Here is a 12,671-nt window from a genome sequence, read left to right as displayed (position 1 = left end):
AGCTGGCCACACCAGCTGGCCCCTGCTGGCAGTGCTGACAACAGCTTTCTGCAACTGTGTGCGAGTGGCAGGGACATTTAGCATTTCTTTGAATGCACCGCTGCTGCTATTGCTGCTACAGAGCAGAGTTTGGGATCAATGATCAATTAGGAAGTTAATTATATTAAACCTCTACATTTACTTTCATTTTTAATCCCAAGTCTGAAGGGGCAAAGTTATGTAGATGCTTGTGAATCCGTGCCTTTGGCTTCTTCACAGTCAAGTAGCTAATGCGTTCCAGAAGGGCATACAGTAGATTGTGCATTTATGTAAGCAGAGTGGGTTTTTTTGCCACTTTCTCTCAAGACAAGCTGATGAATTCCTTAAAATGCCTGGCAGTCAATGTTGCACTTGCTCGGCTTAACAGAAACATTCCTGATCCGATCCAGGCGCTTTTTAGTGGATCGAGTGTTTTGCATTTAAATCTCAATGTACTTCACATCCTTGGTTTTGTTGCAGCAGCATGTGCTTTGGGCCTCCTCTTCTAGGTGCCATTAATTGGCATGATATTAGCTGCTGCCTGCTGCAGTGAGGAACTCGAAAACTACCCTAAACTTTGACCTTATAGCCGTGAACAGAACAGAAGAGCTGCTGAGTGCAGATATGTTACCAGTTAGCAGCCAAAGCAGGCCTGAAGTTGTACTTTTACTCAAACTTGCTGTGCTGCACTATTTAAGGTGGAACAGCAAGTTTGAGTAAAAGTGGGTTAAATGAGGCAGGGGGAGACGAGGCAAAGGGGGCTGACCTGTGGCTGTACCACACTAACTTCCACTCAGTTCATATTGACAGTGATGTGCAGTTTACAGAAGCAGTGGCCCAAGTCAGCTAGTGTGACAGGGGGAAAAAACAATTACGGGACAGAATAATCCCACATTCCTCTTCAAGCAGGAAGCTCAGGTCTCCTACAGCTCAATGGATCTAGTAAACCAATGCACTGTACTGGAAGCAGGAAATTTGGGCCTCCTCTTCTAGGTGCCATTAAAAGGCATGATAGAAGCTGCTGCCTGCCGCAATGAGGAACTCGAAAACTACCCTAAACTTTGACCTTATTGCCGTGCACAGAACAGAGGAGCTGCTCAGTGCAGATATTTAAGGTGGAACAGCAAGTTTGAGCAAAAGTACAACTTCAGGTGGAATGAAGTTAGAAGTAGAAGCCTGGTTTTGGCTGCTAACTGGTAAGGCTATAACACTTATCAGTTCAAATTAAGCTCTTTTCTTTTGTTTAGGGTAGTTTTACGAAAGGGGGGGGGGGGTGGCGGGAGCAAGGCTGGAGCAAGGCTGGGCTTTATGGCCCAGATAGAAGCTTATCCCCACTACAAAACCCATAAAAGCATCTAAAGGACACTCGGCCTTTCTCTGGTCTGATGAAACCAATATTGACCTTTTTGCCCTTAATTCTAAGCATGTTTTCTGCTGAAAACCTTGCACTGCTCACCACTTACCCACCCTTACACCCTTACAGTGAAGCATGGTGGTGGTAGCATTATGCAGTGGGGGTGTTTTTCAGTGGCTGGAACAGGGAGACTGGTCAGGTTTGAGGGAAGCTGAATGGAGTAGTACAGAGATGTTCTTAATATTATGGCCGCTTTGATTCGTTTAAAACAAACCCTGAGTGATTGCTCTGTTAGTGCGGTTCGAACTGCTGCGCACCAAATAAGGGCCGAGACCGCCTGTGTGGGTGGGTCTTGGTCCGTTTCTAAACGCACTCTGAACACGATACAAACGCAGGATGTGATGTCACACTGAGGTTGTGTTTAGGTGTTCCTGCAGCGATGATTGAGCACAGGTGTTTCTCCGTGCAGACCTGCCCCTGTTTCTGTGCTTTAACTGATGCTTTAGTTTAGTGGGGCTGTGTCCCAAACCACACACCACCACATTACTAACACTACTACACAGTGTTTCATAACTAGTTACCATTAAAATCTCATTTATTAGTGTAGTTGCCTCAGTACAGTAAGGATGCGTTTTCTCCTGAGATCAAGTTAATACAGCTATTTGCCCCAAGCACCTTTGAGCAAAAGTTAGTGGACACTGCTCAGTTAACCAGACATATTGAATGAGCTTTTGCCTGAAACACATTTGAAGGTTTTGGCACCCTACTTTTTAGGCAAACCTTTCTGGACACAGCTGCACCTTTGCAACCAACACCTATATTGCAGGAACACTGCTCTATGGATTAGATTAGATTAGATTAGATACTGTTTAGATAAATCCAGCTCAAGAAGAGCTTTTGCTGGTAGCTTGCTTTCAGGTGGTCTAAGCTGCTCTAAGGAGGTTGAAAAGCTGATCATCCAGGAGATCTCTGTTGAATGAGGCCAGTGACTTTAGACAAGACAAGACAACCATATTCACCATTTGTGTTGGACACAGATAGAATTTGGCTTCCGCCTTTAACCCAGCCATTGGTGCAGCACCCGGGGGAGCAGAGAGGGTGAAGGGCCTTGCTCCAGGGCCCAGCTGGGGCAGCTTGTCGAGCCCGGGTATTGAACCCACAATCCTGTCATTAATAGGCCGTTACTCAAACTGCTGAGCCACCACTGAAATAAAATATTAATTAAATATTAAGTCCATCTTTATTTTATCTAGATTTTTTAGTTAATTGACAAATAAGCCAAAATATATTGACCACAATTCCTGTTTATTAAAAATAAGGCACAGTAGTAGAGCTGAAGGTTAGGATTAGACTAACTCTCTTGCAGTGCCATTTCTATGCATGAGTGTAGGCTTGTTACTGATGTCTGGCGAGACATGTACCATTTGGAAAACTGCTAATATTTGAAATTACAGTATTTGCACGATGGCAACTACAGAATAACAACACTGACCTTAGAGGTCTAGCTGACCTAACATGCTGACAGAAAAGGAGTGCAGTAGGTAGGAATTAGCATGATGGTATTTGCATAATGCTAACAGCTGGCTATTCTCATTCATTCACTGTTAGCAACATCTTCTCCTTTACCTGCCTTTAATCTTCTAGATCTTCTACTGTGGCCTAGCAACTGCTGCCACCTGTCAAACAAGGCTGTACAACACAGTCTTCTCCAATGTGTTTGCTAACACTCCACTAAAACAGCGCCATAAACTGACCTCCTATTTGTCTCTCTGTCAGGCTCTCAGCTTTCTATTTTGAGAGAATTGTCATTTATTCGTTGCAGCAGTATGCCCGACAGGAACGCCACAGTGGGCTAGTGTGCTTGATGTTCATCATAGCTAAACCCTTCAGCCGCAGAGTGGGGGGTTAGGATGACCGAGCTTAAAACCCATGCAAAACTGCTTTATTAAAACAATGACCCATCTACAGTTGTCCAGGGATTAGTAGGGTCTTAGAATCATAAGTGTCAGAAAGAGGGCAGCAGCATGTGATACATTTAGCCCCCCATTTAGCTCTTCCTCCGAGGCCGAGAGTGATCCTCAACTACAGCTCCATCAACTCTAATCAGCTGCTGTCGGATATAATATGCTTGTAGTTGCTGAGGATTACTTTATGTCTGAAGTACACAGTAAGGAACATTGTATCTGTTCTTGAGCAATGCTCTTGGACCAGGCTCACCAAAGGGGCTGTGGAGGCTTAGTGGTTAGAGCAATGGGTTACTGATCACAGGGTTGTAGGTTTGATACCCAGATCTGCGAAGCTGCCACTGTTGGACCCTTGAGCAAGGCCCCTAACCCTTTCTGCCCTGGTTTTGGCTTTGGGGTAATTATTATCTATTGGCTTCTTCTGCCAATGGATCAATAACTCAAAAAATGAGTCCATCTACAACTCTCGGTCAGGCTGCAACTCTGAAAGTCAACATCTTTTGGGCTAAAGTTTGTGGACACCTATGCACACCGCTCTATTAGCCAGACAAATTGAATGAGCTTCATGTTTGAGCAAAGGTTTTGGCACCCTACATTTTGGACAAAAGTTCTGGACACCCCTCTACCTCGACCTAGCAACACCTTAGCAACCACCACCTATATAACAGGAACACAATTACACTTAAATTACAATTAAATTTGCATAAACTCCTGTGATATTACTCTACCGCCTCAGCCCACATGCTTCTTTTACCGTTAGGGACGGTTCTCTATCTCTTAGCGTGTCTCTTAGAAATGTCTGTAAGCATGGACTTCGGTAATAGTGGCTTAAAGCACAAATTCCACTTTCTGCCCGGGAGCAAGAAATACAACTCCTCACATAAAGCTGCTTTAACACTATTGCTTAAAATCCACAAAGAATACTGAGGTTTTTCCAGTATAATTATACATTTTCCTCCCACCTCTTCCATCCACGCCTCAGAAGGTGCCAGGGAGAAGCAAGAACTTGTATAACACGTCTTAAATGAATCAAAACACGCATATTTTAATATGAAATAGATTCATCGCTCCGTTTTCTGCCCAGCTGTGATTGCATTGCTAATTACGAGCATGCTGCTGAAGCTGCTGTTTAATTATATTCAGGTTGATTGAAATCACTATGACATAACACAACATGAATAAACAATTTTTCAGCAGAAGTTAAGAAATTCTTCTTGGAAAGGTCACCAAGAACCTCAGTTCTCCCCAAACACACACACACACATCTCTGCACACACCCCACCAGGCAAATCCACTGTCAACCTGAACTCCGCTGAGCTTTGAAGAACCTTGAGGAGCTCTTTTATCCCCATGGCTCAGAATACATTATCTGGACAGTTAAGTGCTCACAAAACGGTAGTGATGCTTTTTTTTGGTTATTGTGGCCTTGGAGTGACCTCATTTCAGCAGGACATGGAATCAGCAAGGAGTCAAAACTGCTCTGTAGGGATCCTGACACCACCAGTGCCACCTCGCTGACAGGGCTGTTCACATAGCGTCACAGTCAATAAAGAGCCCTTATATCTATGAAAGGGAAAAAAGAGAAAGGAGAAAGAGGCAAAATGGCTTTGTAGAGCAAATAACCACTATTTTGTTAATTGTTTTTGTGTTATTATGAGCTTATTATTATTACATTCCATATAAAACTGATGCTTTTAGATCAGTGAATAAAATGGCTATATTTGTGTTGTAGACACAGATTCCTGGTTCCTATCACGAGTTTGGCAGTAATCTCTTTAACAGTGTAAATAACAGAAACAGGGGGTTTAAAAAGCAATAAGAATTGTAAAGAAACTGTACATATAAATGTCATCTTTGATTCCTGAGAAGACCCAGGGGCCCTATCTTTAAACCTGCGCAAGGTGTGTTGCGATACTCATTGCTATCTTCCATCCTGCCAACAGTCTATTTTCCCAGCTTACGTCTGCGTCGTTTAAACAGCAGCGCTGCTTGTGAATATATCTACGCTGATGGGCGTGGTGGTCTTGAAATAAGGTGTGTTCAGGTACATTTCTGGTGTATTGCTGTGTATCTTGGCAACGGAAAACACAGGAGGAGCTTCACTGACTGAAAACAGCCTAGGCAGACGTCAACAGTCAGACGGTCGTTGCTATCTTGGCAGTGAATTGTCAACACAGGCGTGTGCACCCTGACGCTCGTACACCCCCTCACGCTTTACACCAATGAAATAGCAACCCGCCAAAGTCAGACCGACCGCACCTGGCTCTTAAAGGGATGGTGAAAGACACACTGATTGGTTTATTATGGCACGTTACGCCCAAAACAAACACACCTATGATTAATTAAAAGACTTGTACATGACTTTTGTGCGTTTCGAGCCGAGCATGTCGACATTACGACATTTAGCAATGACACACCAACACCGTGTACAGTCAACGCAATTCTTATGGCATTTGTAACCAAAGAATTAGTTTTTTTCAATGGTCATTTTAATCACCATTGGTAGAAATGGTTCTTTGATGATATTTAATTAAGCCTTTTTGATGTTCTAAAGAACTTTTTTCAAAGTTTTTCAATGGTTTCCCGCCCCATTATGTTGTACTGCCTAGTTCACTTCATTCTCTTGTATATTGTGCAAATGAAAAATAAATAAATAAATAAACAAACAATAAAAAGTTATTACCTCAATATCCTGATATTGCTCATATATCTTTATAAAAGCTTTTATTGGATTTTTAAAATGTTTCTGCTGGACTGCACTGCGACCTCGAGTGTATTATTGCAGAATTATATTTTTTATATAGGTTCTTATGTAGTTTTTGTTTTCTTTTCCCCCCAAACTCACATTTGGGCCAGAACGTGACTGCACGATGGACAAAAACAGAAAAAACGTTTTCGGTCACTTATCTCATGTCACCGCTAACCTGCCTCTGACGGCCATTGCGCTGCACAAAGCTCTACATGAGGGCAACAGAGGAAGTCTATTATTGTAATATTCTGCCTGTAGCTCAGGCTGTCAATTCCCATTGCAGTCTAGTTATGCAATATTTTGTCTGTTGTACAAACACTGGGGATGTGCCATGGTGCGGCTGTGCTTCGAATGCCTTTCGCTGTCAATCATGTTTTAGAGGCGGTGGGCCGAACAGAACGGGAGGCAAGGCAGGGGGAGCGCCTGTCGCTTCCTGTTCCTCGCACGCCATTGGAGCCAGGGGACGTCCTGTCCCGCTTCTGATGGAAAGGTATTGCAGCTGTTGCTCCCAAATGCTCTGTCGAAGGCCGAGGCTCGTGGGACTGGAGAGCTGGCTGTGGAGGAAAGTCAGGGGAATGGACAGAGAGAAAACACACACACACACACAGACATCCCTACAGACTGCAGATTCACAAACAACTGCATTAAACAGCTTGAGTTAATTAGGGCAAGGATAAATGAATAAGTCCAGTGGCTGGACAGAGCGGTGCCTCTCGTCTAATGCCGAGGCATCTTCCAACATGTGACAGATGTGGTGGAAATCTAGAGGGTCTTTAATGGCACCCCATTCTTTTACCATTATGCCAATATTTCCATTGCTATCACCAGTCACTGTAATGTTCCTGTATTAAATTTGTCTATTAAATTATATTATTGATATAAAAATCTGTAAATACGGGAGCAGAAGCTAGTAGGCCCATTTCTCTGCTGTCACTGACCTCTCTGGTCATTGTAATTGAATAACACAGATTTCTGTATCGTTCATTTAAAAAAATGACGGCTGGGTTGTGTCATATTTTGTGACGGTCATTTTTCAGCACAGACGGTAATCTAATAAAGCAGGACAAAAGACCTCCACCTGCATTTTTGCATGATGCACGCTCTCTTCCTCCAGCAGCTTTCTAGTCTTTTTTGCTGTGAATAAGCGCAACTCTTTTCTGCACACTGTCCTCATTTGAGTGCACCCATGCTCAAACTTGAGGTCACTGATGGCAGGATGCCCCAACTGCCCTCTAACGCACACACACTCAAGCAGTTGAGAATTACGTAACATTGCTTTCTTAATAATGCTGCTGAGACAGTACTCAGCAATATAGTGGCCAGTTTGGACCTTAATAAGCCACTGATTACAAAAAATGTTATTAGGCCATTATTAGGCTATTAGGCTGGTTTCTTAGACATGGATCAAGCCTAGTCTGGGACTAAATCGCTGTGTGAATGGTGTGTCACCATTGGAAATTAATCCATGTCCGGGACATGTCTTAATAATTATTAGAATTATTATTAGAATATTCTATTATAAAATATTGAGTATTTTGATTTTGCATTTTGAGTATTTTAAGTAGTTCTTTGATGTATAAATAGTAAGCACACTATATGTCCAAATGTTTGTGGACACCTCTTCTGATTGCTTTCAAATGGTTGTGATGCACCCGTTGCTGACAGGTGTGTAAATACACACACACACACACACACACACACACAGATTGTCTGATCCCTGTAGAGAAGCATTGCCAATAGAATAGGACTCTCCAGAACAGATAATAAACATGAACTTATTGGCAACCTGCCTAATGCCTAATGCCTAGTGTGGGCTAGAGGGGTATAAAGCCCCCCCAACATTGAGCTGCGGATCAGTGGTAACTGTGCTCTCTGGAATGATGGTTGGTGCTCCATCCCGTTCTGAGTGAAGTGTGGCTGATATGAGGTCTTGATGAATGTGATCAAATGTGAAAAAGTCTAGTAGAAAGCCTTCTACCCTGGACAGTAGAGACAGCTACTTCAACAAAAGCAGGAGAAACTCTTGTTTTTAATCATGAATGAGCAGGTGTCTCAATACTTTTGACCATATTGGGGTTGTAGATGCAGCTTCACAAGCCTAGCTTTTAGCCTAGCACCTGCTTGCTTCACTGGACTCCCTGTGGTCCCCTGGGCCTTCTCCCTTCTCTGGATGGCCTAGCATTATCTTTTTAGCCTTGCTTCCATATTCTCCTGAGTTGGTCGTTGTGTTTAGCGTTAAAAAGCTTTCTCTAGTTAGTTGGGTTTGTGTCAAATTTGGGGGGCATCAAATAAAATGAGTCAAGACTGTTATGAATGTTAAAAAATGTTTTTTTTTCAGTGAAGAGACAAAAGTGTTATAAGTTCACAGTACACTATATGTCCAAATGTTTGTGGACACACCTCTAATGAATGCATACAGTGCACCCAGTGTATCTACAGTAAACCCAGTCTGAAGTGTAATTATATGTGAATATAAGGAGAAAGGAAATAGCCTCAGCAGTCCACTGTTAAAACAATCTGTTGTACTACAACACCGTCTGACAGCTTGAAGTCCCATAAGTGATTGGTATTTTTAATGCAGTGCTGACAGATGTTATACAAAATCAAGAGTCTGCCGACATGCCGCAGGGGACGTGGCCCAAAAAAGCCTCGCTGAACTGTTTCACTCTCAGAAACAAAGCCTTTCACTTTAATCACATCATCCTCCATTGCCAGTCTTCTTTTAAGACAATAAGTGGGTTGGTCTGGTTTGCAAAAGGCCAGATTACGCTTAGTCTGGGACTACTTTTCGGTGGAGAATCCCCATAAATGCTCAAATTTAACCCATTATTAGTCTTAATCTGTAAGTGGAAATCTGGCCAAATATTCAGATGTCTTACACTTCTTTGGAAGAAGATTAGAGTTTACTGTAGGATAGAGGTCTGCAGAAGAACAAGTAAATAAATATGTTATGAGGTAAATACACAGCACCTGTGTAATACCTAAAGATTTACAATGGCATGCTGTATTGTGCCTGCTATATTATTAAAAATGGCCTCTGTTTTGCATTGAGTGCAACTTTACCTTATAGGCCTACCCATATCTAATATTTTTGGATGGTATGGTTTACTTTTTTATCGTTTAGAATATTTAGGGTGGCAGCTTCATATCACATGTTCATATCAAACATCAGAATGGCGACTTTTAAGGATGACGTGAAACTTTGAGGCTGATGGGCTCCAACAACAGAAGATGAGGTCAGGTTCCACTTTTTTCAGCTAAGAACAGAAAGCTGAGGCTGCAGTGGGTAGCACACAAGCTCACCAAACCTGCACAGTTAATGATTGGAGACACGAATCCATTGATCCACCCTGCCTTGTGTTGACAATCCAGGCTGGTGGAGGTAGTGGTATAATGGCGTGGGGAACGTTTTCTTGGCACGCTTTGAGCTTTTTAATACCAGTCAATCATGTCTTGAATGCTTCAGCCTATTTGAGTATTATTGCTGACCCTGTGCATCCCTTCACGGCCACAATGTACCCATCTCCTAACGGCTACTTCCAGCATGATGATGCACCAGGCCACAAAGCAAAAGTCTTCTCAGACTGGTTCCATGAACATGACAAGAGTTCAGTGTTATTTAGTGGCCTTCCCAGTCACCGGATTTGAACCCAGTAGAAAACCTTTGGGATGTGGTAGAACATGATATTCACAGTTTTAGCGTTAAAGTTTTATTCAGCCTGAATGTAGTGGATCAGCCATCGTCCGAGACATGTTTAAGGTCTGTTAGCTTGTAAGGTAGCCTAAACCAGACTTGTTTATGTGATTTCTGACTTTGTGACACACCGCTATCTAGAACACGATCAACGATCAAACGAATGGCAATGTTAAAGAGTAACAGCAGCCATCGTCATGTAGGAAACATCCTACATCTCTCCTACACCGTTTTTTTGCGTTCTTAAATCAGCCATGTTCTTTTACTGTCATTCCAATTTCAGAGGCAGCTTCAGGTCACAATTCTGCAAACTTGCTGTCACGTGGAAGCCGGCAAGCACAGCCGGCAGGTCAAACCCGGTAAATTCAGTTAGATCTATTTCTTCAAAAAAAGATTAGTCATGCATGACATTTGTCATGCACTGATGTGCACACACCAGTCAGACGGACGATGTGATTGCATAAGGCAGGCAAAGTGCACCAATTGTACAGCCTGGAGCTCGCAGTATATGTTTATAAAGGCCAGGTTTGAATAAATCTGTTAAAAAGCTTGGCTTGTTTTTTTACAGTAATAGTGATTGGTAGAAATTAGGAAACATGGATATATATAAAAATAGGACCTCTAAGCTAAATGGGAGGATATTGTCACTGTCCATAACAGCTTATGCAAGACAATTCTAGGCAAGGCAAGTTCAATTGTATAGCACCTTTCATTCACAGTGGCAATTCAAAGTGCTTTAGATAAAGAAAAAATACAAACATTTAAAAACATTCTAGCCTTTTCCCAACTATTGTTACTATGTTACTATTAAAAGAACAGAAAATTAAGACCAAAGAGATAAAGTGCTTTAAAATAACAAACAAACAAATAAACAATAGAACCACTTAAAACGCCCCCCCCAAGTATGTAGTAATAAAATAATAAATTAAAATAAAGTTAAAATGAGCTTATTATGGCTTACTAAAGTGCAATAAAAATAAAGTGCAAAAACCAGAACGCAATCATAACGGCTAAATGCTGCTTCGCCATGTTTAGTTTGGACTCTGGGCTCGACCAGCTGACCCGAGTCTGTGGGTCTGAGAGATCTAATGGGTTTATAATCTCTAAACAAATCTGAGATGTATTCTGGGCCAAATCTTAGAGGTTGGCATTACCTCAAAGTAAGGTAAAGCTACAGCTGCAGTTCAACGTATCTTCCACTCATAGTTTGCTGGGAATGGCTGCTGTTCGATGTGGACTCCTGATTATCTTTCCCAATTTGGGTACAGTAACTTTTGGTCAGTTACGGCTACTTCACACGCTTTCTAACTCTGGTGCTCTTCCTCACTTAGGGTGCAGAAAATGTTCATATTTTATATATTAAAAGGTTCATATTTTGCTAGCACAGATATCTGAAGGATCGACTCCTGGAGGTTTTCAGATTTTGGTCGTACAGATATCATAAAGACTGATTAACAGCTTGGAGGTTGGTCTGACTCAAATAAGTCTTACCTAATAAATCTTGTTTAGCTATGGCTGCTATCCAGTGGGCAAAAGCAGTAACAATTAGCCAACAACGTGTCTCTGTCTGCAGAACTGCCACTCACTGAATATGTTTTCCTTATTACACCATTCTGAGCAACTCTTGAGACTATCTAGAGACTCAAACCAGCCCCTTCTGACACCAACAATCACAACATGCTCAAAATCACATCTTCCCCAGTTCTAATGGTCGATGTGAACATTACCTAAAGCTGCTAATCCCGTATCTGTCAATCAGTGAGCCTAAGGTGCCTAGGGTGCTCATGACCCTGACATTACTGTCCTTTCTTCAAGCACCTTTGGTAGGTACTGACCACTGCATACCACAAAACCCCCACAAGACCTGCCTGATGTTTTGGAGGTTCTGACCCAGTCATCTAGCCATCATAACTTCTTCTGCTTGCCCATTTTTCCTCATTTTAACACCGTCGTCACCCACAAGAACAGACTGATCACTTGCTGCCTAATATATCCACCCCTTGACAGATGAAGCCACTGTCAATATTTCTTTCATTTCTTTATATATATACTTTTACCTGTCGGTGGTGTTAATGTTATGGCTAATCACTGTATATGTAAGTGTGTTGGGTTTTGTCATTATAAAAACAGTGAATTCAAAGTCTGCTGTTTTTCCAGCTACTAGTATAATCTACTCAGCACTGGGCTGTGGAGCCGTGGAGCTGTGTTCTCTAGAGTGATGGACCTCCATCCAATACCTTTTGGGTTGAGTAGGAGTGGAGTTTGCCGAATGCAATGAAACCCTCACAGCAATGTTCCAACATCTAGTGTAAAGCCTTCCCAGAAGAGTAGAGGCTGTTACTGCAGAAAAGGGGGACAGACTCTCTATTCATTCCCCTGATTTTAGAAAACCCCTGGAGGAGAAGGTGTCTACAAACTCTCTTGCACATTCAGCGTATCTGAAAATTCAGCGTATCTGAACACGATTGATCCCACCACCCAAATGTTGTACGTTTCGAGTGCTGTAGTTGTAAATCAGCTAGACAGAAATATCTCATTGAGTGTAAGAATCAAGAATCATTGAGTCAACTGCTAATGAATACTGCAGGAAGTTCTCAGTCTTGCTTAAAGTTAACTTTCGTAGCTACTGAGCCGCTGTGTCCCCCTACCGTATCCCTTATTGCGTAACTCTTTTTGTTCTGCTTGGATAGGGACGTCCAAGTGAGTTTACTTTTTGTTGTTACTGTCACTGTAGCATTTATGGTGGAGAGCTGTGTGTGTGTGTGTGTGTGTGTTTTGTTTGACATTTCCCCTGTTCTACTGCCGTTCTGTAGCTCTGTCAGCTCCGAATACTAAATCACTCCTCAGCCCTGCGCTGCCGCCTGACAGCCTCCACCACCGGGAGTGACCTTT

The sequence above is a fragment of the Salminus brasiliensis genome, chromosome 14 (genome assembly GCF_030463535.1).
Source record: "Salminus brasiliensis chromosome 14, fSalBra1.hap2, whole genome shotgun sequence".
NCBI classification, from domain to species: domain Eukaryota; kingdom Metazoa; phylum Chordata; class Actinopteri; order Characiformes; family Bryconidae; genus Salminus; species Salminus brasiliensis.
The sequence above is the reverse complement of the archived record's forward strand: the minus strand, read 5'-3'. Positions refer to the sequence as shown.